Here is a 27,629-nt window from a genome sequence, read left to right as displayed (position 1 = left end):
GAGTTGCAGAACAGCAAAGTATAGAGCAAATTCACTCCAAAACAATAATTTAATCCAATCAATGCCCATGCCACACTGATGCAACTAGATGGGGAAAAAAAAAAAAAAACCCATGTTCAATTTTTAAAATATTAGCACATTGGATTTTTAAAGCATTTTTATCAAAAAGTGTACTTAATAAAACCTTTCCGGGTATGCAATGTATTTTTTTTAAGATTTTACTTATTTATTTGAGAGAGAGAGCAAGAGCAGGGGAGAAGGGCAGAGGGAGAAGAAGACTCTCCGCCAAGCAGGGAGCCCGATGCAGGGCTTGATCCAAGGACCCTGGGATCACGACCTGAGCCAAAGACAGACACTTCACCAGGTGCCCGGGTATGCAATATTTTTTTAAAAACTGTTTTGTCTAGAAGAACCATGTTGGCTGAGGTGGTTGTCCCGGCATCACATGCCAGCAGTCCTCGACATAAAGACCAATGACTCAAACTGGTTTCTTAGTACAACCAAGAGATCTGTAGTCAATGTTTTGAACTTTTCATATTTTAACCAGTTGCTTTAGTGTTGCGCAGACACAAACGTTGACATTCCTCCTCAAAAGAGCATCATCTTTACTGATGGCCTCGTCGTTTGGAAGGAGGGTAACGACAGACGCTAGGAGAAGTATGGGCTGGGTAATCTGATGTTTAACGTGTTCCGTGAGACGCTTTGTGTCTGAGCTCCACCAGCTCTCATCGGCTAACTCCCTCACCCTTTTACCCCCACAATCAAATAATCCCCCTCCCTTTGATGAGAAGCCAACGCAAGGAGGGAGAGGAGTTGGTTTGGAACAAAAGCATCTGAGGCGGAAGAAAACACAGTGGGCCTCTCACTTTCCCTCTCTAACCACAACAATTGGAGGAGACTTTGGCCTGGAAAAAAATAATAAATCTATCTGCTACCAAATGGTACCCAGATGGAGCCCACAGCTGGTCTCCGGTACCAGCTGTACCTACATCCATCCATCTTCAGAACACGCCTGCCGCTGAAGAGAAGAAAACCGGGTTGACAGAGCAGTTAAAGAGCCTCTCTTTTCTTCCCCACACATTTCCTTTTATCTTTTCCCCTTCAATTTCAGAGCTTCTTGTTCTCACCTTCATGCTACGGCAGCGCTGACACAGCAAACGGCAGCCCTGCAAGCCCGGTGGTGAGTAACAGCCCCAGGCTCGGAATGCCTAATGCCTATTGTACGTCTGCGTGGGTGGGGAGCGCCAGAGGGAGGGGGTCCATTTGGTCAAGTTGCCTGCAGAGGAAGAGGACCTTGTGATGAGGACCCCAATGCATCCAGAGAGTATCTGACTTTTGATACCTGTCTTCTAATTAAATCCAAACATCTAATATGCAATGGCCTTGAGGAATGCATTGTTCAAACAGATTTGGTTCCTGCCCGGAGCCTTTCAAGCCACTGACCACTTTGAACCTAATTAGAAAAAGCAGAGGACACTGCAGACATTTAATAAAAGGAATCGGGTTGCTGCTTCATCTTCATGACCTGGGATTTATAAGGGAATTTCACTGGCTTTGTAGCAATGTAAAATAAATAGACATTAGATGATGACAGGGAAAACAAAATTGCTGCCAAAGCTAAAAAGAGCTTGGCAAAAGAAGAAAGAACTAGTACATAGTCAGTCATTATTTACTGTACAAACCTTTTCACAAAGCACAGAGGAGAGATACATAGGAATAATGGACCCTTGCAGAGGATGAAAAGGGTTTTCTATAGCTACATTATCCCCTGACAAAGACACTGACGTGCCCCCGGTGGTAGGAGATCTTATTGTTCTCCTCAGCCATTCAGAGAGCTAAACGAACAGCCCTGCTCTGCAACTTTGGAGGGCTGAAATAAACAGTCCGCAGGATGCCCAGGAACAGACTAAAACCGTAATGGATGGAATTAACTAATTAATATGTTAATCCTGGCAGACCAGCCACAGTCAACCGCGGATGCTCTGCCCAGCTCATGATTCTTTAGCCTGTAATGTTAAAATGTAAATAAGCGCAGTTACCTAATCTACCAGCTCCTGACAAAAAGATCCAACTGTTCGTTATTTAATTTAAAAGGAAGAATGCTTTGCTTTTTGGTGGTGGTGGTGGTGGTGTTGAGATGTTAGCAGACCATTGTGATCTGAAAGAATTCCATCTCATCACAACCTAAAGAAATGGTTTCATTCGACATTACATTCCCCTTTTCCCACCCCAGAAAACCTGAAATCCTGTGGTTAAAGTTGTGTGCATCCAATCCAACAATAAGAGATTATTCTTAAATATTAATGAAAAAAGATGTACTTTATAAACCGTAGGGTGTTCATAGTTGTTAAAGCACCTTAACTATAAGCTTGGCCTAGACTAGAACAAGAGATGCTTGACAGAAGATTTGAAGGACCAAAGTACATTATTTATTAATGCTAATTAATAGTCTATTGTTCTACCAGATTGCATTGCAATATCTAAAATCATAGGGAGACTCAGTTAGCCTTTTAAATGTGTATGTGTGTGGTGGGGAAGGCAATTGGTACACAGGGGTAGAAAATGAAAACAAAATGTTCCTCTTGCACCTGAGAAACATAAAGTTTGAAAGTAAAAAATGTATTCAGGAGGACATGCAACAAAGGGATCTTTCTAACAAAGATAAGAACATTGATCTTATAAGCTGTACTGATAAATTTTATATTACCCAGAGCAAAGCAAAACCCCATTTAAATAGGACAGTCAGAAAATGGTGGGGTCTGATTAATCCCACCCTCTAAAGCAGTATGGGGCCATGTAAACACGTCTAACTGAGTGCCCACCCTGACTCTGTAACTTTATGACCACAGGACCTTGGACAAGACATTTGCCCTCTCTAAGCTACCACTTACAAAACGGGAAAATTTGGAAACTGACACCTCCTGCCTCACAATGTTGTAATTTCAAAGATCAAATACCAAGATTGTGGAAGATGTTCTGAAAGCTGTAAATCCCTGTTTGAAGATGTAATTTATTATAATAAAGGAGCATCATATATATGAGCAATAGATTAGTCAGTTTCAAAGAACATGAAACCACTACAACAGTCTTGAATATAATTTAATCTTTCTTTGGGGATTTAAAAAGTATTTTAGGAAGCAGAAATGCCTCCTTCTGCCATGAATGTAGGCATCAATTACAGAAATATCCAATGGAATTCTATGGCAAAAATTAAAATTCTGATGATTTCATATATGTGGTTGTTCGAAATATTGACGATCAATAACTATTGTATCTCTTTATGCCTTTCAACTTTTTCATATAAGTTGTATGAGATATATGATGCATCTGTTAGAAAGAATGATTTAGAACCACATTAGTTGACTGAGAGGATTTCCATATTATTGATTGAGCAATATAAGGGACAAGGGGGCCCAAGTTTGAGGAATAATCAGAGATGCTGCCAATTGGAGAACTCAAGATACTTTATTTCTACCTGTTAGAATGCTTTCATAATACACTGTCATCTGCTAGAAAATCATTGTAATACATATAAAAACCTTCACTGTCTGCAATATGACAGGAACCCCATTGGCTGTGATGCCCTTGTTCAGTTCCCAGTGTTCCCAAAGATGTATGGTTGTCCTGAGGTGTCTAGTTTTACCTTTTACACCCTCCTTTAGTATTATTACATGTGCTGCAAAATTTATGAACTATAGTTGCAACTTGAAAACCACCAAATAGGAAACATAAAAAAATATACATCAGTGGGCCCTACAATGAATTATAATGGCAATGATAAACCTAAACCTCTTAGGGCAGATTTTTGAATGTCTAATACAGACATGGGCTCAGAGTCTAAGAGTTCCAGCTCGATTTTTCAAATATGTACTGTGTGTTGGACCCCATCAATTAACACCTTTGCTACCTCCTTACATCATTCATATATTTTATAATTATACATTTTTATAATTATATTTTTATAAAAATATTTAATGTCTAGTGATGGATAAAATGACTAATCCATAATCTTCAACTTATATACAACTAATCTACCAGCTTTTATAGAAGAGCTTCAAGTGTTTTTAGTTATTATATTTTAATCTTTTTAATGTGTGTCATGTCAAATCATAAATAGATTTTAAGGCTCTGCTACAGCCAAAATAACTTTCTGTATTCCTCTTTGTGTTGTCCAGTGTCACTTCCAATGTTTTAAACAAGTATTAAAAGTGTAGTAGTATTGGAGACCACTCAGATGACCGTGAATAGGTTATTAGCTATAATATATTCATATACTGGAATACTAGAAGGCCAATAAAATGATGAGGCAAAGTGTATAAAGTTTAGGGGGAAAATGAAGTTCAAAAACCATGTGCATAGTATTCTAGGTAGAGATCAATGCTGATAAAGGATGAATGTATAGACATTCAGTGTATCTGTGGAATAAATCTGGAATGACATATGACACACTGTTTCAGTGGTGATTCATGGTTGGAACATGGGTGATTTTCATTTTCATATTTATATGTTTCTGTAACTGCTAAACCTTTTATAATCATGAAATTTTTGTTGTTGGGAATTTTGCTGGCAAGGTTGTACAGGGAAAATTTCTATCTCCCACAAACAAGTATTTTGGGGGAAGGCTCTTTGAACAACCTGGAGGATTATTCAATATTTAACTTAACAAACAAGTAGCTATATATAGTATCCACTATATTCACATTGGCAGAGATTCGTAGAGTTTGAGCCTTGCGTTCAGTAAGTGTCAATGTTAATTTTTAAATGTGTTTTCTTTTAGTTAATTCTTTAACAATCTTCCCCAGGATATAGAAAGGAAAGGAAGTTGTGTCTTGGCCTGTTGGTTTAGAATGGTTGGCAAAGACCCAAAGGAACAGTGTGAAGAGCATCCCCACTCTCTCGGGGTGATGGCAGCCCAGCTTAAATATAGTTTTCTATATTATCTCTTTATTTACACCTCTATCTGGATATGGATAACATAGCCTATTATATTCCTGTTTTCAATTATGAGAATACAAAGATAAGAAAGATCATTGCTGCCCTCAAGAGGCATACAATTCATCCTGTGTCTACACAGTCCTGAAACTCCAAACATTGATATAACCAAGAGAATTAGCCAGAGGACCAACTGTAAAATAACCACCCATTTCACTAAAATCAATGAAAGTTTCTTTTCTTTCTTTCTTTCTTTCTTTTTAAGATTTTATTTATTTGAGAGAGATAGAGGGAGAGAGCACAAGCAGGGGGCAGAGGGAGAAGGAGAAGCAGGAAGCCCGATGATGTAGGGCTCCATAGCCATGTGGGTGTCTCTCTGCAGACCTGCCAGTAAGCAGGCATAACACTAGTCCCAGGGAAGAAGGCAAATTGGAAAACAGTGAGGAGTGAGGACAGCCTTGGAAAGCTAATGGGGAGATCTGTTTCATGCGTAAGCTATCATCTGCACATACAGAAGCATCCGCATGCTTATGAACAAAGGGTAATTGCCGGGTGGTTTATTAATTGAAAGTAAATGTTCTCTCTTCTCTGTGAAATAGCTTGATATTGAAAAACCAAACACATGATAAAAGGATGTGCACAGTCAGCAGTGAAACCTCAGCTTTGAAAAATCTGCCAGGAAGGAGAAAGTTTAGAATGGATTTGTTTTCTGGCTCCTCACAATAAATAAACCACCAAGAGACTCTCAAGGATCTGAATAATGAATCAATGTCTCCCTTCTCCTCCCCCACTTCACTCTGCCTCCCTAGCTCTTGCTCTTCTGTGTGGTCATCTGCGCATGGTGAGCAAGTACCCAAGGAGATGCCATATTTTCTGTCCTTCTTGAGAGGCAACTAATACCTGGTGGGGGGGGAGAGAGAATTCCACGCATCCCATACCAAACAACTAGGAGCTTACTGAGACAAAACAAAAATTAGATTTCTAGTTTATGAGTCATTTTCCCCATTGTTGAATCAATATGGTGGACATTCAACAACTGTGTTCATGAAGTGAATGTATGGCTATATTGCAGATTAGGTTTCCTCACATGTATTATTCCTAGGTTCAGCATCAGTTTGCTAATTTACACAGTTAACAATGTGGCTGCATTAGAGGGACCTAACTGGCTATATTGACCAAATCCTCTACAAATAAATTGAAGTTTGCTGCTGAGTACTCCTGTCAATGGGTGTACTGAAGTATTCTCCTGGGGAGATACATGGCTTTGAGCCTCTAAGACCTGAGCCCAAAGTATCCTTTCATGATGCAATAATTAAAACGACAAAAACATTATTTCACTATGAATGTTTGCCTCTGAACCAAAACAGTACTGGGCTTAGGCAAAAGCCACACATATACACAACACACCCTATGGGATCCAATACTTGCTAGTTTTCTCTCTTCCCTTAGACACGTAATTTGTGCCATGATGGGAGTTTAAGTCAATGAGGTACCTTCTCAAGATAATATTTGTGGGTAAATGGTATCTAAATGTGCAAGGAAAGACTTTAGTCACCCTTGCTCTTTATCAGTGTTCCAACCATTAAGGAAAGGGTTGGGGAAGTAGCACTTTCAAGAACCTGCACCATGTTTTCCTCTCTTGAGTGAACCAGTCTTCTTTACAAAAAAAGACAGACATCTCAGCCCAAAAGGAGGCAAAGGTAACTGTGTTCTTGAAACGCAGCCCTGCCAAGAAGTCATCTATTCTTCTTGGTGTTGGAAAAATTCAACCATATTAAATGTATTTTCCAATCAAGGGTTCGAGGGCTCTGGAAAATTCTTCCTGGACTACATACAGAACAACTGAAGGACATGATTTTGATGTCTCATCCATTCTTCAATCCAATGTTATTTCTGGTTTTTTTTTTATCTCTGGAAATCTAAAAATCACATCCCTGGGCTTCCAAGTATGAGAGTCTCTTTGACTACCATGGGCACAAAGGTAGATTTTTACTTCTTTATTTGATATTGCTATTTTCCTTCCATTTTCTCCCCAGTGCTAACAGAGAAGAAGAAAAATCCCTTCAGAAGAGTTCTAGATCGGGCTTGATGGTTAAAAAAGGAGGTAAGGGATGTGAAAAGCAAAAGGAAAGGGAAGATGCAGCCAGGGGAGAAGATGGAATGTAAGCAAGAGCCAATGCAAAACTGAGCGCACCAGGGAGAGTCGATAGGCCCAGCCAGCCTGGGTGACATGGCACAGCTGAGCTTACATTGCCATCTGTGCCTCGTGTCATGGAGGTGCATGTAAAGGTTGCCATTTTTAACGCTGAATAAAAGTGATTAGAAAGATTATTTTATAAACCTCAAAAGCAAATTATCCCCTTCACCCCCATTGTTGTTGTTGTTGCTGGTTTTTTTGGGGGGGGGTTGTTTTGTTTGTTTTACCATAAATGACATTCACTTTTTCTATTAAATAAACTTAAAAGATCAAAGTCTCTCCAACAATTTCTAAATCCTCTGATGCTGGAAACAAGGTTGAACAACATGAAAAATCATTCCAACAGCTGTTTCTATACAATAGCTAATCAGAATGGAATCTCATGGTGTCACTTAACCAGCTGTCATACTGAGGAAAAGTGAATGTACCGATTGATGTAATGCTCCTGGGAGATGGAAGGAGGAGTGGTTTCTTTGAAAAGAGAAGGAGAAGGGTCAGGAAGGTAGGGCTCTAACCTGTGAACAGTGGTTGAATTGTTTGGAATGTTGATTCAGGAACCTACAAAGGCCCCATTATCCCTATTCTCCAGGTCGATTGTACACCTGACAAATGGTAATGACAACATTAGCAGACCAGAGAGAGTTCTCTGGTTCTCTAATGTGAGGTCAATATTAAGAGTGATACCCTCTCTCTCTTTTTCTCCCTCAACCCCACCCTCCATCTTTCCCCTATTTTGATAGCTGTCTACTGTTTAAGCAAAGCACTGGGTTTCCTTACAGCTAAGACCCAGGTAGCCTCAGGGTCAATATAAACAGGTTGATGTGAAGTTGATCTTCCCCGGCTGAAACTAGGTGAGCTGGTGTCAGCAGAGCATTCCACCTTCAGTAAAGATAATTCTTTCATCATCAAGGGTGAGGGGTGGGAGGACTAAGAAGAGCTGACACAGGTGTCCAAGTTGCCCGCTCGTATTTGCTTTTGAAGCTCCAATTGTGATGACATCACCCTATCAAAGGACTGTGTTTGTTGATGTTTGTTTATGTGGGTTGTCAGTATATAACCACACACAATTACAGCTGGAATCAACCCCCTATATTAAAAAGATGGAAAAATTGAGCCACTAAAGAAACTACTTGGGCAGAGAAATGTTGATGGAAGCAAACAAGGAAAATGCAACCTGGGTGGAAAATTCCATAGTTTTAAAAACAATCTGGACAGTGTGGGCAGACTAGTGGTTCAGAAAAAATACATATAGTTGACTCTTAATCATGCCCACCAATAAAATCCAACCAATAGAATAAGAAATCCAGAAATAATTTTCTATTTAGGTTTTCAAATCAATATGTGAATTTTTTAGAAGTAGACTTATTTTGTTTAACTATGTTTGGCTTAGGACTCTTTTGGCTTTGGCACTTCATTAATCTTCGGGCCAGTATGTAAATTCAAAATAGAAGCCAGAGTGACCTTTGTGTTTGCCTGAACCTAGTGTTGTCAATGGAAAAACACACACACACACACAACTTTGTAGAGAGAAAATGAGTCATACTCATGAGTTTAGTTTTGTGGCATGAATAGGGGCATTTCTTTCTTGAATCTCACTGAGTTGGAACGGCTGGAAACGAGGCATGACCCAAAGCTGCGATGCAGGAACAACACTAATCACTTATCTATAAGACCTGTCCTAAGATAAGGCTAGATCTTAAAATCACTATGAAAACTGAATGGTAAGTGAAAAATTTAGATAAGCAACTGGTTCTTCAGTTTCTGTAATACTAGAATGAGTTGATGTTGGAAAGACCCAGACTTTTCCACTTAAAGAATGTTCTGGAAACTCAACATCAGCCTATAAAGATGGAAAAAAAATCTACATTTAAAAAACCAACCCAATACGTTAAAGAGCATCTTCTAGTTTCAAAAATGTGGAATGAGAGCTAGCAAATGTGTAGACTGCAGAATCTCAGAAAAGTTGAGCACTCGTAGTAAAGGATCTAAAGATACACATTGTCCCAAGCTTGCTCTGTGACTCTAGATTGCCTAAAACTGAACATGTAAACTCTTGTAACTATGATCTGACTTTACCCCTAAAGCTCAGTAGAAGTAATGAAGAACACTACCAATGTGGTAAGAGCATTGGTAAGATCACCAGGGAAGTCAATGGTTGAACATTGTTGAAGAATAGAAGGGGGACACTATTTGAAGTCTTATTCCTACACATTTAAAGAGGTAAAAGAAACTGTCAAACTTCAGTTCAAACCTACACCAGAGGAACCTTTTCAGAAATGTCTCCTAGAGCTCGATGAGAAAACGTTTTGGGTTAGGGGAACTAAAGACATCTCGCTTTTTTTACTTCATCCTCCACACACCAAGTTGCATGAGATTTTCCACCCAAACCTAGACAGTACTAGAAGCCACAGAATTTGGTGGGCCCATGAGCAAACTGAAAAATGAGATAATTTTCATAATGCAGTTTCTTCATGCTGGCAAGAGAGAATAAGGGCGTGATGCTCAGCATTTTGCCTAATTTCTTTGTCTTGCCTTAGTGGATGATATATGGACTAAGAAAGTCCTCCCAAAATTTATCAATATACATGGATCCATATGATAAATCAAGTTTGTTGTAGCACTGAATATTTTCTTCTGATCACTGCTTAGCAGAGGAACTTGAACCAGAACTAGAGGTATTCTGGATCAGTTCTGTTCAAATGCACTTTTTCTCCATATGTATATTTTTTAAATGTACCAATGTCTCATTATTTTTGCACCATAAAGGTACAAAATACACAATCTAAGTGAACACCCTAGATGACTTCTTTACCACTATATTCTAGAATCGAGTTCAATTCTTGGCCAGTGGTAAATGTTCAAAATACCTAATTTAAGCTTGTCCTTTTAATAGCATGCGTTGCTTTTAATACGAGTTGTTTTTAATTCTAACCATTTTTATTACATACATTTCAATCTTAACGAATAGGGGATTCTAAATGTAATTCCATGTTTTGTCAACAAATGAGGTTTACATAGAAAGCCTCAATCATTTAGTTGTGCTAGAGTGGTGGTGCCTTCAGAGAGAGAGCTGGGGAGTACAGGGCAAGTTTCCTCCCTGACATCCTTTCATGACTTTGCACTCAACAGTCATGCTTCCCTTGGAGTTCTGCTCCTCTCCACACATCATCCGTCGATTTCATAAATGTTTATTGAGCACCTACCTTGCATTATACCAGGCATGAAAGTCCTAAAACTCCTATAGGCTTTATTCCTATAAAGGAAAGTGCTTGTACTTTATGATAATGACTTTCCATGTGGCTCAGAAACTCTTTTAACTCATGTATGATTTTGTGCCTGTGTTCTAAATGACTGGGGTTTCTAGATTTCCAAATTCTAGGTTAGTGGGGGCATTATTGGAGTTAATCTTCTTGCTTTCTACTTTTACTCGATGCTGGCATGTTGCTCTCCAGCATGTTTTATGTCTTTGATTCTAATGACCCATAAGTCAGGAGGCTGCAAAAGTCTCCCTTACTCTGTAGTGCTGATTCTGGAAGTATATCTCAAAAATATTCAGGTTTGATGAAAAGCTATAACAGAGTGGGATTTGATTTTTTGAAAGCCTCAGGCTCCACATTCATATAACTCAGAGATTACAAGCCTAGCTTCTTTCCAAATTGTTGCTCTGATTTCATTCTCAGTGATGTGTTCTTGAATTCATTCTCCAATCACTGCCATTTTGCTGTCACACTGCACCCAATTCATGCCATGCCCCAACAAGAGGTGCATGCAACAGTGTTGAGGGGCCAGGCAAATTTGAAACAGCCCATTGGCTATTAACTAGTTTTACAAACAACAATGAAACAGGAAATAACAAAGCATGATCCCTGAATTAGTACTTCAGCAAAAATACTCAAGAGTTTTTCCACAGACTGTAAATTGCTCCAGCTGTGTTTTCACGGTTTATGAAATTGAAAGAGGCAAACTCTGGAGACAAATTACAATCTTGTAGCTGGTCAGAGATGATTTTATAGTAGAGGTGCTCAGTAATACAGCAGGGTCTTAGATACACACAGAGCTAGGAGCCAAGCTCTACCGAAAATGCAAACAGTTTACCTTAGGCATTGTCCACCGAGAGGGATAAGGACTGGCATATATCAAAACACAAATCAACCCAAAGAATAAGGTCTGTTTTATTGCTATGTTTTACCAGGAGAGGTTGAGGGTATAATATTTTATTATGAAAGAACTTATAGAAGGAACAGAAGAACAAGAGCAGGTGGCCTTACTCTGGAAGGACAAAAATGGTGGGTGAGGAGTGCCACCTTTTGGCCACTGGATGCTTTGACATTTTCTAGGTAAAAAGATTTTTGGCTTAGTGAATACTGAGCTTTGCAAGCCAATTCAGAAATATTTCTAAAAGTTCTTTCCAGGTATCTCTGGGTCTCATCCTGCTTGGAATGAGCCTTCTCAGACTTCCTCACGTTCTGCCCACTTAGTTGCTGGCCAAAAGGTTGATGTTAGCTATCTTTGCTCCCTATTGCTTCCCAAAGTACCATGGAGGTAGCCAGAAAACCAGGAGAATATTGAAAATCAGGATACATTTTTAAAAATCGCCATGTACCCCTGTGGCTGAAATGGCACAGAAGGAACAAATACAGAGTCTGATTAATCTAACACAGTCCTTAGAGTCCAATAGCCCTGAACTTAACCCAAGCTATGACATTTTGGAAGAGATTTATGGCACCTGGTTGGATAAGCATGGAGTCCTCCAGAGAAAGAAATTAAACATACACGTAACACAAATAACACACAGGTATTGATGCATGTCACAGGGGCTCCCCACCTGGAGAAAAGTCTTAAAATACCCACATGAGTGCCCATTAACTGTGGCAAACTGAAAAGATGTTGGACACTAAGAACTGACCAAGGACATGGGTCAGCAAGCCATTGTGGGACAGGAAGTAACCCTGCTGGCTTCATGGTCTCTGGGGAGAATGAGGACTTCCAAAGATCAGAGCGAACAGGAGTTCTTGCTCCCACCCCAAACAGGACAAACATAATGAAAAGCGACACTATTGAAAAAGTCTTCCCTCCAGAAGTGTTTCCTGGAAGCCCCAGAGATTTCCACAACCATTAATAGGTTTTTAAAAGGAAACAACAGTTCTTTGAGGCCCCACTGCCCGCCCGGGAGAGAGCACAGGTGGACTCCATATGGTCAGAGCCCTGACTCCATCTCAGCAACAGCCGTGCATCCTCCACCTTGTCCCCAAGGGCTTACGAAGTCCCTCCTGTAGGTCCTTTGTTCTTTGTCCTGCGAGAGTGCCACAGGCAAGACAAAATCACAACAGCCGGAGACCCGTCTCTGTATTCCTTCGGGAGGCAGTCAGAAGCTGTCCATGAGAAAATCCAAGAGCCAGTCCAGACAGGCCGGTCCTGGGTGCTGAGATGCTGAGGACAGACTAAAAGGCAACAGGCTGGGAGGAACTGGACTAGTGTTGGGCACATATCACACCCTCAGAACAAGCCAGCTCACTGTTCCTTCTCTCCTCCTTCCATTCAATCTCCCCTCTTCCCTTCTAATCACAGGGCGGGTCAGACACACCTCGATCTTTGGGGCATGGCTGCCACACACAGGTCTCACTAGATAGTCACTGAGCGCTCTTCTGAGGATCATTGTCAGGCAGGACTGATGGGAGTGTTAGCAGCAAAGTTCCCAGAGGTCACATCTTCCCCTAATGATGCTGAAACACTTGGCTAAGCCCCATCGTAAGCACAGGTGCAGGCAGAGCCTGGCAGCCTGATCGACCCACTGCCTGCTTGGGACACAGGCTGTACATAGTGACACAGCCAGGAAGGTGGGTAAATGGACAGTTTCCTTATTTCGGTTCCTTTAAGTTTTTACAATATGCTCTTTCGGACCGGGTCAATCCAACCTGACAAAGAAGGACAGGGTTTGACCAAGAGTAGATCTAGATGATAAATTTCATTTTCTCACCATTGTCAAAATGGCGTTGTTCGCCACACAGTTCTGGGCTCGGGCCGTGGCCCCTCCAAGGTGCTGAAGACCTGGGCTTATAATCAGAACCAGGGAAACAAGCAACCCAGAGGGCACAATGCACCTGGAAATCCATAGGAGGAAATCCACCCACTTACCCCACAAATATTTGCTGAGATCCTACTAGGTTTCCTATGGCACTGTCACCTCAAACACACCATCTCATTAATCCCACAAGCAACCCAATATCATGGGCATTATTATCATTATCCCCTTCAATGGGTAAGGAAGCTGAAGCTCAGAGAGATGAAATCAATATCTGAAGCCAGAAAGAAATTTTCTTTGTGTGTCCACAGAATGGAAAGAATTGATGGCAGGAAAAATTTAGGTAAAAGGAGCTCTGGAAATATAGGACGTATAAGCAAGGTCAAGGTAGGGGGAGGACCAGCTGTGCAGGAGAAAGTCGAGATAAGGGCCTGGATACAAGCACTATAAACGAGTTAAAAATAATTCTAAGAATTCTCCAAAAGTTATTTTTAAAAATTGTAAGAAAAAATGTGTTCATGACTGCAAGTATTTCTGATTATGATCATTCACCTTCCTATTGTGCTCTGTGGTTTACATGAAATGTTTGCATCTTTTCTCTTATTTGTTCCTCCTAACCCAATGTGGAAGGAAAGTGGGCAGGAAAGAAAGTTCAGTCGCCATTTTGCAAGTTAAGAAACCAAGATTTGGAGCAGTGAAATCCCCTGACGGGGATTACACAGTTCAAGAGCAGCACGGGGGGTTGGGGTACAAACTGGGTTCTGCACTTGGATTCAAGTATTTTTATTTTACAATGTTTATACACTCTGGAAAAGCTGAGTAAACCCAAGGTTGACATTCTCAGGTGTAGTTAAAATAGATGGTTAAAAAGAGACTCAGCCCAACTGACTGAAGCCAATATTGTTAACACTCTCTCTCTCTCTTTTTTTTTTTTTTATGTCCCAGAGAAACAAAGTACTAAGGGTAGGAGATCAAAGGAGAATCACTGAGTCACAGCCACATGCTGAGGAGCCAAAGCCAAAGATGTTTTTGGATGGGATTTTGTTCAGCATCTAAAACATAACAAACTAATTACTAATTTTTATTCAATTCTATTTTTTCAATTGATGAATTTTCTTCCAGATGAAAATGTGCACTGTAGCAAAAATATGAATCACCACGTCATTTTATTATTATTCCCTAAAAGAACAAATTTCACCTAAGGAGAGATTATAGACAATTTACCTCAAACACATTAAGTTAAAAATATATATAGGTATAGATTATGGGTCATGTTAGCAGTAACCCGCCCTTCCAGAAGACGAAGATGAGTCTCCAGTTTTATGTCCCAGAAAAAAAAAACAATAAGAAAATGATTTTAGAATAAATTATTGGTAATAGATAAAAGATATTGAAGAAAAGTAATTAATAGCAAGTTTAAGAAATAAGATGCAGAATTATTAATTATTGCATTCTTTGGTAAATAAGTGTGCTTTTAAAGATTTCCTCAAGGCTATAACATCAAGAGTAAAAGAAAAAATGGTGGGAAGAAAAATGACCATTTACTTCATTTCTAAATTTAAAAGGAGTATGGTTATTAGCAGTATCAGGAGATTAATAGAGCTGTCAGTATAATCATTCTCAGAGAGCTGGCGCATTTCCAACTGGAACTGACATATTCAAGATACAATAATGGTTTTCTGGCTTCCTAACTAATTTGGATTTGGCTCAGTTTTTTTTTCTTTTTTTACTTTATCTTTTTTAATAGTTTTAGATTTAACAGAAAAATTGCAAAGATATTACGGAGTTTCCATATACCCTACACCCATTTCCCTTATTAGTAATCTCTTACAAGAGTATGTTACATTTGTTGTAATTACTGATACAGAATTCTTAACTAAAGGCCATAGTTTATTTAGATTTCCTCAGTTTTCCCTAAGTCTTTTTCTGTTCCAGGATCCATCCAGGACATCACATTACTTTGAGTTGTCATGTCTCCTTAGGCTCCTCTTTGCTGTGACAGTTTCTTTGACTTTCCTTATTTTTGATGACCTTGTCAGTTTTGAAGGGTACTGGTTGAGTATTTCGTAGAATGTCCCTCGGTGGAGACTTGTCTGATGTTTTTCTCATGATTAGACTGGGCTTGTGGGTTTTGGGCAGGAAGATTAGAAAGGTAAAAGTGTCGTTTTCATCACATCATAAGAGGACACATACTATCACCATGATTTATCACTGTGGATATTGACCTTGAACACCAGGCTGAGGTAGTGTTTGCCAGGTTTTTCCACTGTAAAATTATTTCTCTCTCTCTCTCTCTCTCTTTCTCTCTATCTGTCCATACTGTACTTTTTGGTAGGAAATTACTACATGCAGCCCACACTTAAGGAACAGAGAGTTATATTCTTCTCCTTGAGGGCAGAATATCTACATCAATTATTTGTAATTTTTCTGTGGAGACTTGTCTCTTTTTTCCTGATTACTTAGTCAGTCATTACCTATATCAGTATGGACTCATGGATTTTTTTTCATGGGTATTTATTCCATACTTTGTGTTGTAATTCAATGCTACTTTATTTTGTTGCTCAAATTGTTCCAGCTTTGGCACTGGGAGCTCTACCAGCTGGTTTCTGTATCCCTCTGACATACCCCCATCAATGTAAGGGTCTTTTGTTTTATTTTTTGGTTTGGTTGGTTGATTAGTTGGGGTTTTGTTTTGTTTTGTTTTTTCTTTTCATACTTCCTCAATTTCTGGCACTAGAAAATACTCCAGGCTCATCATATGTATTTCCTACCCAGTCGTAGAATCAGCCATTTCTCCAAAAAGCCCAGTTCCTTTTATTTGAGGATGATATCAGAAATCAAGCTCTGGATGCTAGGTGTGCTCATTGCTGCTGGGGTGACTTAACTATTTTTAATGTCAGTTGAAGAAATTTTTAAAAATATTTATTGAACATTCACTCTGTGTCTGAAACTATATTGAACACCCAGTCATGATTAAGACAGCCATGGTTTTCCCTCATGAAACTTACATTTTACTGGAGCTTAAGTAAAAAAAAAAAAAAAAAAAAAGTATATATATATATGAAGGTGATGAGTACTCAAGAAAACTAAAACCCAGAAGGGAAATAGGAGGGAAGGAAGTTGTAATTTTAAATAGAGTGATCAGAGAAGGCCTCTCTTGAGGCAGGTAAGACAACTGAAACTGAAAAAGCCACAGGGACATTTGAAATAGAAACATTCCAGGAGAGGGAATCACCAGTGCAAAGGCCCTGGGGTGGGAGCAAACCTGGCATAGCATGGAACAGAAATGAGGCCAGTGTGGCTGGATCATAGACAGCAAAGAGAAAAGCAGTTAAAGATGAGGTCAGAAACCAGGTAAGGGCATAGTGCTGCAAGGAGGTGGGAAGGAGGTACAAATTGTGTAGAGCAGGTGGGCCATTGTGAAGGCTTTGGTTTTCTCTAAGAAGAATGGAGGGAGCACTGGAGGGTTTAAATATTCTTGGCTAATTATAAATAGAAACTGCTATTCAAAATAAATGAAAAAATATATATTTTTATTCTTAACTTACACCAAGGATCATGAAAACACATTATGACTCCAAGTCAAACCAAAGAACATAACCAAGACGGGGCCCTACATTTTCCAACATGGCAGTAATAGAAAGTGGTGAATTCATCTTGGGACACCCCAGGTACTTCTTGGCCCTGGGATATTTCTGTGAGCTCCTGAAGGCAGCATGGGGAGACCCCTTGGTGGGGAAATTCCTAGGTTCTTCCTTCAAAGATCTGAGAAGGATCAAGCATCCAAAACATTCCCCAAGCTCTTCCAGGGTACTCAGGAAAAAGGTTTCATTATCAGCCTTATCATTAGAGTGTTTGCTAAACTGATCTAAAGATTAAAGGCAGGTTTTAGTGGGTGAGGGGAAAATGCACTTGGAGTACTCAGTGACTTTAGATGGGAGAGCAGCTAAGCACACAGGTGGCAGTTACCACCAACCAGCTTTCCACTTGCCCTAGCTCCGATTTCTTATTTTCCTCGCTCCCACCTTCTGGCTTCATTCTTTTCTGCTCTCCCTTTGCAAGACCCTTCTTGCTTTGCATTGGGCATTTCTATGGCAACCTAATCAACAATTAATGAGAGTTAAAAGCTTGGCTGCTTGATCTGGAACAAAACCTTCCATAATTCCAGAGACTAGAATAAGTGTCTCCCCCCACCTCTTCATGTGCTCCCTTTCTCTCTGCCTCTCTTAGGACACTCCTAGGGAAGCACTAGATTGGAAGAGAGGAGGTAAGACCCACTTCACCACTTTGAGCTCTGTGATCTCAGTTAAACCTCTCAGTTGGAAGAAGGGGGTGCATGGAAAGCATCCCCTTCAAAGGGTTACTTTGAGATTTAAATGAATTAAAGAATGTAAAGTGCCCAGAACGTTCATGGCAAGTGCTATGCGTTCACTACATTTTCTTTGCCTCTCCCTTCCCCCGTTTTGCTCTAGTGTAAGGTCTGTGGACATAAAGACTGTCTTGTTCATTTCTGTATCTCCTTCAAAATCTAGCAGCAACTTGTAACCTTTGGAGATTCAAAGGCTGCTAACTGAGTTAGTGAATGCATGAAGCCCTACGGTGTCACCTCGTACATGTTTAAGGAAGAATCCACACCCACACCCCCACACAGACTGCTCACAGGAATCATAGTGCACCTTACTGCACGTGTTCCAAAGCTTTCCACAGCTCAACAATGAGTGGGGGTTCTATAAACGGTGTTGACTGACTGACAGCACAGACTCCGGGAGGAATGGAGGACTATTAGGGTCAACAGTTACCACCTGTGTGATCCCTGAACCGCGCCCTCCTCCCCACCCCCTGCCTTACTCCACACAGGAAGGCCAGGAAAACCAAATACTCAAGTGGCCATTGTTGTCAAGGACACAGATTTTACCCAGGACTCACACTGGCTATATTTATGCCCCTGCCATGTGCTTTTCAGCTCCTTAATTAAAGTAAGAATTGAAAGTGCATATTGTAAAAGGGACGAAGTTGAAATGATGGATGAGCTGCCTCTGAGAGAATTGCCACTCTGCCACCATTTGATCTCTTTCTCGTCGAGTGGACTTTCCAAAGCCTGCTTGTTTGCCTGTAAGATGTGCTGGCACAGAGACTGCCCAGGGCTACCTGAAACTAGGGTCTCAGCGCTGGCACGCAGTCCAAATTTACATTACTCTCTGGATATAGTGTCTCTATATTGATAAGAGAAAAAGCAAAGTGCCTCTGAAAGTTGACTTCAAAGCACACAGTAAGGCCTCACACAAGACCTGAGAGACGCCAGTGAAAAGGCTCAGTTGGGTTACACGAAGCCTTGGTCCTGCAGGCAGCTCTGCTCAGCCTGTACAGACATGACCCTTCGTGCCAAACAGCACCCTCTCCCGATTTCTCCAGGATTAACCAGTGGCAGCTGCACTTGGGGGCTGGGGGAAGGTTGCTGCTCCATCTTGGGAATCCCTTTGAACTAAACCTGCTTCTTAGGTTAGTTGTTGGGAAGCACTCGTGTGTGTCTGAGTAGTCAAACCAAAGAAAAGTAGAGGTTCGGCCTGAAGGGGCAGGATATACCATCTCAATATTCTCTTCCTCTAGGCTGGTCCTGCAGTTAGAAGTAGAGCCAGGCTAACAACCAAGGTCTGAAACCCAGTCTCATCTGCCTTGGTCTTGCTGGCAATCAGAGGGAGCACAGCAGGGAAACAAGGCACCCGAAGAGCCAGCAGGTATGTGAGGGGAGTTTATTCAAGCCAGTAGAGCTCATTTTGTTGCCATTAGAATCACCCAGAGGCTTTTCAAATATCCTAAGGACCAGGGCCATCTCTATGCTCTCTTGGGGTAAGTTCAGGCTTCAGCGTTTTTTTTTAAAAACCCTCCAGGTGATACCTGGGAGAAGGCAAGTTTGCAAACCAGCATTTCAGACTGCTAGAGTCCACTGGAAAGGCGGAGGCTGGAAGATTTGGTGTGGGCCTCAGAGCTCCAGCGCTCTGGAAGCTAGCCAAGTCTATCAGCACCCCTCACCCCAAGGCTGACACACATCGGTTGGCACATATCCCACCTGTTTCTGTTGCCTGGAGGGTGGAATGCTCCTGGGAGTGATTTTCTAAGAGCACCAATTTCTCTATGCCTAACCAAAAGGCTATAGACATATCAGCTGAGGCTCTTCTGTTTCAACACAAAGGACTTTAGTAAGAAGAGTCTAGAATTAGTCTCTGCTCAATTCATGAGGACAAAGAACAACTGTTGTACCACCATCAGTGTGATCCTTCCATGCCAAGGGTTTGGTAAAGGCTGGGTTTAATTGTGTCTAAGGAGAACAGGAAATATTTATTTAGGATTAGCAGCAGCTGCTTCAGTGGTACAGCTGGGGACGGTGGAAGATATAATTAAGGAAAATTAAGGAAATTGTGTGAGGGAGGTCTGGAAAGGCACCAGAGGGTACAGGAGCCTTGGTAGAAGTTGTTTGTATAGGCTTTTTGTGTGGGGGCATTTGAGTGTTAATAGGCACTTAGAAGAAGTAAAAGATAAATACACAGTCTAATTAGCAGCTGACTTCAGCTTGCAAGATCAAATACAGGTAGAATCCCATTATACCTACACCACGGGTCCTCAAAATTGTTTTATTGAGTGAAATTGCATCATAACGAGCACATGCTGGAGATCATCAGATCTCCCAACTTTTTCCTCACAGTGCTCCCTGGAATCACCTAGAATGCTCTTCGAAAACAGGAGCATTTGGGAAGGGAGTAGCAGGTAAGTTTATAATCATGGAAAATACGGTTGAATTGTCCACAGTAAACGAAGTGAGCTGTATAAATAATGAGCAGAAGTCATTCTATTTGTTCTCTAGAAATGTAAATTTTGAATTGCTTCAGCACGATAAAAAATAAAATCAATTACTGTGCACAAATGCTCTGTGCCCTTAAGCCAATGGGCTTGGTCAAGCCTCTAATTCCTCACTCCATCGACGGCTCCAGACTCTTTCAGGCCTGAGTAGCCACAAGGCACCCACCTCGCCCACATCCCGGTGAAAGAATGGTTCTCCTTTCTGGCCCCATCGCACACTGCCTGGATGGTGCCATGAGTTTGTTTCATTCTGCCCAGGGTCCTGTTGAGTTTGTCTCACCTACCTCCCCTCCCCAACCAGGTTATAAATAAAAAAGCAGAGAATTTATCTTAGCCATCCTTCCTGGGACCGTGTTCATAGTCAATAAAGACTGAATGCTTATGAATTTCAATTGTGGTAGCCCAGATTCTCGCCAGAGAAAAGAACGTTTTTCTGACTCTTAAGTTTCCCTCCCTCCTTAGTCTTTCAACCATGCTAGAATCAGAATGGCTTTTAGATGTGCCCACCAAGAAAAAGTGATCTATAATGAGCAGGTGCTCTTCTTTTTAAAAGATGGAATTTTACAAGACCTCAGAAGAAGAATGGCCCGGTGCCGTTGAGTGGTTTGCCCAAGGAGACACAGAAGGTTAGATCAGACTAGACCCACCACTGGAACTCAGAGCCCATGACTTCCAGACTCTTCTAGATGTCCTTTACCGAGGCTACTGGTTATGTCAGAGCCATTCTGAAAAGGCACTCACTAGTATTCTTTTTTTTTTAAGATTTTATTTATTTATTTGACAGAGAGAGACACAGCGAAGAGAGGGCACACAAGCAGGGGGAGTGGGAGAGGGAGAAGCAGGCTTCCCGTGGAGCAGGGAGCCCGATGTAGGGCTCGATCCCAGGGACCATGACCTGAGCCGAAGGCAGACACTTAACCGACTGAGCCACCCAGGTGCCCCTCACTAGTATTCTTTTGCTCAATAAATGCTTGTGTGTCAATCGAATTAGATTTCAGAAAGAACTCATTCTCTGTTCTAATTAAAATGTCATTATCAGTGGGTCTACCTTTCAACTTGTTAATCATCAACAGTAAGCTCTATCAGATGTACCAGAGCCCCTCCTCCCTCTGATAATAGCCACTAACCACAGGCAGGCAATCCCAATGTACATTAATTAAAATTAAATGAAATTTAAAATTTCATTCCTTAGTGGCCATAGCCACATTCAGATGCTCAATAGTCGCACATGCAGTGGCTACCACTCTGGACAGCACAGAGATAGAGTATTCCCATCCGCACAGAAAGTTCCTACTGGAACAAATTGCTGTGATGAATGAAAGATCCTCATTATGTGAATAAACACCGCCAGATATAGCTGCTTTAAGTCAGAAATCTGCTACTGGGGCTTCTGGGTGGCACAGTCAATTGAGCATAGGACTCTTGATTTCGGCTCAAGTAATGATCTCCTGGTTGTGAGATTGAGCCCCACATGGGGTTCCACCCTTAACACAGAGTCTGCCTGAGATACTCTTTCTCCCTCTGCCTCTCTCCCTGCTCACTCTCTCGCATATGCGCATTCTCCCCCACCCCTCTCAAAAATAAATAAAAATAAGTCAGAATTCTGCTACTGGGTTTTCTTAAAGTAGGCAACTGTGTGCACAGTTAGCAGAGAATTTCTATAAAGTTCAATTTTAGGTTCAGCGCATATCTTATTCAATAGAGATCCAAAATCTATCACTGGAAGACTTTGATGGTTAACTGGCAAATGCTCGGAACTCTCCTTCGGTCTAGAAAATTGTTACTCCTTGTCATCACCAAACACTCCATCCAACCAGAATAGGTACTTCCTAAAGCAATTGGCCCAGCTTTTTGGTATAAGGAGCCTCCCATTATAAAGTTTCACATCCAGGAATAAGCTATTAGTCGAAGCCATGATTTTCCAGCTTCTCTTATAAGCCAGGCTTGTGCAGCGTGCTTCACACTTTATGGCTTTTAATCCCCTCAACAACTAAGGTGAGCATTGTCATCCACATTTTATAGTTACAGAGTGATTAAATCACTTGCTCATTTTAGGGTTGACCAACCCTCCCATGGGCAAGAGCCTGGGATTTTCCAGGTGCAGGTCTTTCAGTGCTATCAAGGGGAAATCCTGGACAAACTGAGATGGTTGGTAAGCCCATCAGGTCATAAAACTACAATAATCTCACAACAAAAATCAAGCCGAAGCCTTTCTAGGTCCCAAATCCAAGTGCGGAGACCCCCTAGAAAAAAAATCTACATGTGGTTGTATAATAAAGATTTCCTTCTTATGTCCCTCATATTCTTGTCCTGCTTCCTTCCTCTGTTTCTAGTTGGCCTTTGATTAGAAAGCAATTTGAAATTTTCGTCTATGTGATCAGATTTTCTTTTTGTTAATTCCCAGTTTTATTCCTACATAAATTAAGCTTTGTGTTGACACTCCAGTTATTAAAACAATCCCACAGAGTTTCAGGAGTTTGTTTACTGGCTTGGCACCTCCTCGAATACAATCTAACATTTCTGATGCATCCCCTTATAGGATTTAAGAGAGGCCCTTTAAGAGACTCTGGTGAACACATCTGACAAGTCACTTTTCCTCAAGAGTCTTCCCCTGCTCTGCCTCTTCGAGAGACAGATAAATGAGCTACCCCAGTGCTATTGGAAGTGTGGTCATCACCTGCACCACCTGATGGAAACTGGTGTGAAAAGCACATTTCTGAGCCCCAACCCAGACCCGGAGAATCAGAATCTCTAGGAGTGCAGACCAGCAATCTGTGTTTTAACAAGCTCTCCAGGAGATCTTCATGCACTTTAAAGTTTGAGAATCACCAGGCTATACTAGATCAGTGGTTCTCAAATGTTGCTGAACATTAGAATCACCTGGGGAGCTTTTAAAACTGAATGCCCATGCCACACCCAGACCAATAAAATCAGTCTACCTGGGTTGGAAACCCAGCGATAAGCATTTTTATTTTTTTACTTTTTAGTTAAATTCAATTAACATATAGTGTCTTACTAGTTTCAAAGGTAGAGTTTAGTGATTCATCAGTTGCATAGAACACCCAGTGCTCATTAATTACATCAAGTGCCCTCCTTACGCCCATCACCCACTTACCCCAGCCCCTCCCCCAGCAACCCTCCAGCAACCTTCAGTTTGTTCCCTAGAGTTAAGAGTCTCTTATTGTTTGTCTCCCTCTCTGATTTCGTCTTAATTTATTTTTCCCTTTCCAGATGATTCTAATGTACAGCTCAGGTTGAGAATTGTTAAAGGGGGATAGAAGCACATTGTCTTCTGTAATTTTTAGAATAATTTCCTGCCTCTGCAAAATAATACAATGCAAAATAATACAATGATACTTGGAGTGATTTCTAACATATTTTCTAATACATCATTTTTGGGAATGATAATGAACAAAGAAAATAATAGCAAAATATCTTTTTCTTAATTTTGAGTGGAAAAAAATTGTCTCCTTCAGGAGTGGCTCGTGGTAAACGCCCAAACACAATTGTGTATTCATGACAAGTTTCAGTCTTTCCAACAAGTAAATAAGCCAATACTGCCATAGGCAAGATTATCTTTTCTTCCTAAGGTCAAATTAGATGGCAAGAGTAAGTTGGCAAAGAAGTGACTGTTAGATATCTGTTTTCTATTACTCTCATTATGGAAAGTGATGATAGTCCGTTTGCTATTAATGTCTCTACAGCTCTGTGATTTGTGGCCAAATATTGAAGTTTACTTGATGGTGTAGTGAGTTTCAGCATGGCCAAAATGATTGGAGATAAAGGAAAAGTGTTGACATGGGGCATTTTTGAACACTGGGAGCATGGCTCTCCTCTCTGGCAGTTGTAAGGGATGGTGTCACCTCGAGAGCCCACAGCTGTGTTTGTAAGCCCAACCCTGATCGACAAGATTTAGCTAAATTAGCACCTGGCCAATTTATTCATCCCATCAATTTGCTTGAAGTTAAATTTGATGAAAATGAATTGAATCAGATCTGCCCAACTGACCAGTTTGCTGTTGTTGTGTTGTTGTTCTTACTCGAAGGATAATGTGTTTCTTATTATAACCTGAGGGATGATGCCAAAGTCACCAAAATGAAATGTCCTAATTGAGGAGGCATGCACTATGGTAACACTGAAGCTTCGTGACGGCCTCTGGATGAGAAAGCTGTTTTCATCTGGCCAACAATTAGGAGTCATCTGCCTGGTTGCCTCTTTAAAGACAAGAAGCAATGGGAACCCTGTAAACTCCAGGCTGCTTTGGCAAATGGTTCTTCTTGTCCTAGAACAAAAATCTCTTGATCATAAGAGTGGGGGTTCCCAGCAAGAGGGAGTTAGATCAACCAGTAAAATAGGCATAGCCTAGGTGCCTGTGATCGGATAAAGTAGAGAAAAGCCATGAGAATTCAGCAATACTGCTCAAAGGAGATAGAATACCTTGCTGTCTGGGTTTACAGACCACAGGTTCCAGAACAGCCAGGCCAGTACAACGTCCTATGACTTAATACTTCATAAATAGGAAAAGAAGTAATATAAGTGGCCTGGAGGTATTCTAAGACATAGTGCTTCTTTTTTTCTTCTTGCCAAGAAAAGCTATCACACGTTAGCGTGGTATGTACTTACTCCTCTTGAGACCTCCTTCTATCCAGTGTTTTCCCAAGCACAGGATTTGGGCCACTGCCAGGACCTTAGAGAATTTTAGGGACATAGCATTTTTATTTTTTTAATTTAATTTAATTTTATTATGTTATGTTGGTCACCATACAGTACATCATTAGTTTTTGATGTAGTGATCCATGATTCATTGTTTTCGTATAACACCCAGTGCTCCATGTAATACATGCCCTCCTTAACATGAGCTCAGGATAAACCCTGGGAAGAAGTACAGAGGTCCCCAGCATGCCTTCTTTGCCCACCTTGAATCCTGTCCTACATTGCAAGGGGTCTCCTGTCTGTGGACCCCAAACCCTACATATCCAAGCACTAACTACATCCTACTGAACAGCCTTCCCTTGCTCATCCCACACACACAGGGACCAGTACACCAGCCCATCCTCAGGAGGACAAACATGGAGAAGCATCTGGGGGCCTTCGGTATCTGGAGTGAAGAGTAAATGCCTGGACATCTAGGAGAACTGGTCCCCAAGAGAACATGGACCATGGACGATTCCCATGGTTTGAGCACAATTGGAGGAGGGCTAAAGCAGGGCCTCTTACAAAATGGGGCCCAGAGCAGGAGCCCGGTTGTTTTTGCCACGGGTATACTAGCTGCTCTATCTTCAGCAGGTGTCCTTCCAGCCTCCCGTGGAGCATCTCAAAGGGCAGAGCGATCTTCACTTCTAAAGGTGCTTCAGTATTTACTAAGAATCACAATCTCAAAAAAGCTGCAAGAGCCAGGAAGTAACCTAAATGAGTGAAGGAGGCTGATGTAGGTCCAAAGAAAGTTGTGGGGAATGCAGTGAGCTGGAAAGAACAAGTTCTTTCCAAAGGAAACAGCCTTCAGCTGGGGATGGGATTTGGGGGGGGGGAGTTTGGGCTCAGTGCTGATGAATCAAATTTGCAACAACAACAACAACAAGAAGCCACCGATGTGAGATCCTAGTACAACTCCTTGATCCTAAATGTTGGCAACTTGAATTAGTTGCCTGAATTGGTTTTGTCTTAAACACTCCGGGGGTCCAAGAAGCCACGTCTGCTAGTGGTTTTCCACTCACGGGCTACTGGTTTGCAACCTCTGAATAAATACCTTCATCATTAGATCGCACTGAAATCTGCTTCCTTGGGAAGCCATGCACCTGGAGGAACCAAGAATTATGCTTTGGCACATGCCGTAGTTTGAAGCTAACCCTCATTTCCCAAAATACCTCCTCTTTGTGCGACCACCTTCAAGGTCCCATGCGGCCACCGCCACCCACCCCTGGAAGCCCTGCCCCCATCTGAGTTCCTGAGTGGGCCACACCGTAAGCGACAAGCTTCCACAACGACTGCTCTTCCTTGCTAGTAACCATTTTTCTTGGGTTTGCATGCCTGGCTTCAGAAAAGGAAATGATGACTCAGTCTCTGAACTTCTTGTACAAGGCGGGTGATTTCAGTAAGTGGAGGGAAGGCTGACACTGTGAACAGCATTGCTGATTAGTCGGAGAGTATAAAATGAGGTGTGTATTTGATCTACTGTCGGAGTAGCAGACGGAACACAGCAACCATGACATGGTCGAGGTAGGACTTAATGGATCATCCTGAAGTGCCTGGGACTGATTAGCCGTGGTACAGCTACACGCAGTTTTTAATTGATTGATTTGAGTTTGTGGTCAGAAAATGACTGTCGGCTCCAGCTTATCTATAATTATCGGTAATCAGAACCAGACTTCTCTCTCCTTAATAGGCCAGGACTCCTCCAGCATGCTTGACTTTTCTGCTTTTCAGGCTGCAAGTACTACCTAATAGCTTTCACTGCCATAACATGATACCTGCTGACCGTCAGGGAAAAAGACTCTGGAGGAATGAGTAGAAAGGTAACAGGAACGGGGCTCATTCATTAGCTTAATAGCTTGTCTATTTTGCGTTCAAGACAGTTTCAAATTAATGAGAGGTCTCTGATTCGCCATTTAGCGAGTCTATTGTCGGCAAAAAACAAATGAAGGATTCAAACAAGAATCCCTGTAACTCTGGCCAACATCTCGTTCTTAATGTTAAAAAAAGAAATGATCCTGATGCTAATTAGGGGCTGGAGCTATTTCTGGGAGTCAGGGTGTCCCAATCCGGGGGAAGGCACCACTAACTCTCCAACAGACCACCCAGATCGGAAACCTAGAAGTTATTCTAGAGCACTTCTCCTGCTCACGGCCCCCAGTCCCCACCACAGCCAGTCAACAAGTAAGGAATACAGAACAAGTGTCTCAAAGCCACATGGACCTGGGCTCAGATCCTGATATGATCCCGTATGAGTTGCAAGGCCTTGAAGAAGTTTTTTCCCTTCTGGGCCTCATTTCCCTCCAGTCCAATACGGAAATAAGCTACTTTAAGGGAGATTAATAATTAAATGAGACAGTGTATATATCAAATGCTATGTATGTGCTTAATGCTTTAAAATATTGTTATTGATTTATTGTCTATATCCCCACCGATACAATCTTAAGTCCTGGGGAGTGAATCTCTTGCCTACATGAAGGAGGAGGGGGGAGGGGTGCGGGAGAAGGAGGAGGACCGGGGAGGAGGGGACGGGAAACAGGTCAGACGTGACGGTGGTGAGGCGGGGGACGGTGGGGACTGAGATGGAGACGTTTGTGAAGGTGGTGCCCGCTAGCTTCATTACCTCTGAAATTCTGTGAATTCCCCTTGCTGCCACTTCCGGGCCCCGACCGGCCTTTTAGGGGCAGGATCTTTGCCAGTGGTACCACCACTTACTAAAGCTAGGGGGCGCATCTGCGGAAAGCCTTGCCACCACCTGCTAAAGCGGACTGATTAATCATTGTTCTCAATTAGCTTTTACTGTTGATCTCTTAAAGCCACGCTTTGCTACTTCCATCCCAAAGATGGAGTATCGAACTCCCTCCAAATCTCCCTGGGATTTTATGGGGAGACAGTTCCTTTGCACCCCCCCTTTTTTTTTTACTTAGAAAGTGA

The 27,629-nt window shown here is 41.6% G+C and overlaps 1 long non-coding RNA gene across 1 annotated transcript; it reads left to right on the top strand.

Annotated features, from left to right (window-relative positions):
* Positions 1 to 1,051: 1,051 nt before the first annotated feature.
* Positions 1,052 to 27,158, top strand: LOC141371045 (uncharacterized). The gene is made up of 3 exons (XR_012375652.1): positions 1,052 to 1,180; positions 6,969 to 7,036; positions 25,040 to 27,158. It is a non-coding gene; the product is annotated as an uncharacterized lncRNA (long non-coding RNA).
* Positions 27,159 to 27,629: the final 471 nt, after the last annotated feature.

Source organism: Callorhinus ursinus, unplaced genomic scaffold (genome assembly GCF_003265705.2).
Source record: "Callorhinus ursinus isolate GAN/ISIS: 27379988/994484 unplaced genomic scaffold, GSC_fseal_2.0 scaffold54, whole genome shotgun sequence".
NCBI lineage: Eukaryota > Metazoa > Chordata > Mammalia > Carnivora > Otariidae > Callorhinus > Callorhinus ursinus.
Note: the sequence above shows the minus strand (reverse complement) of the source record. Positions and strands in the feature narration are given on the sequence as shown.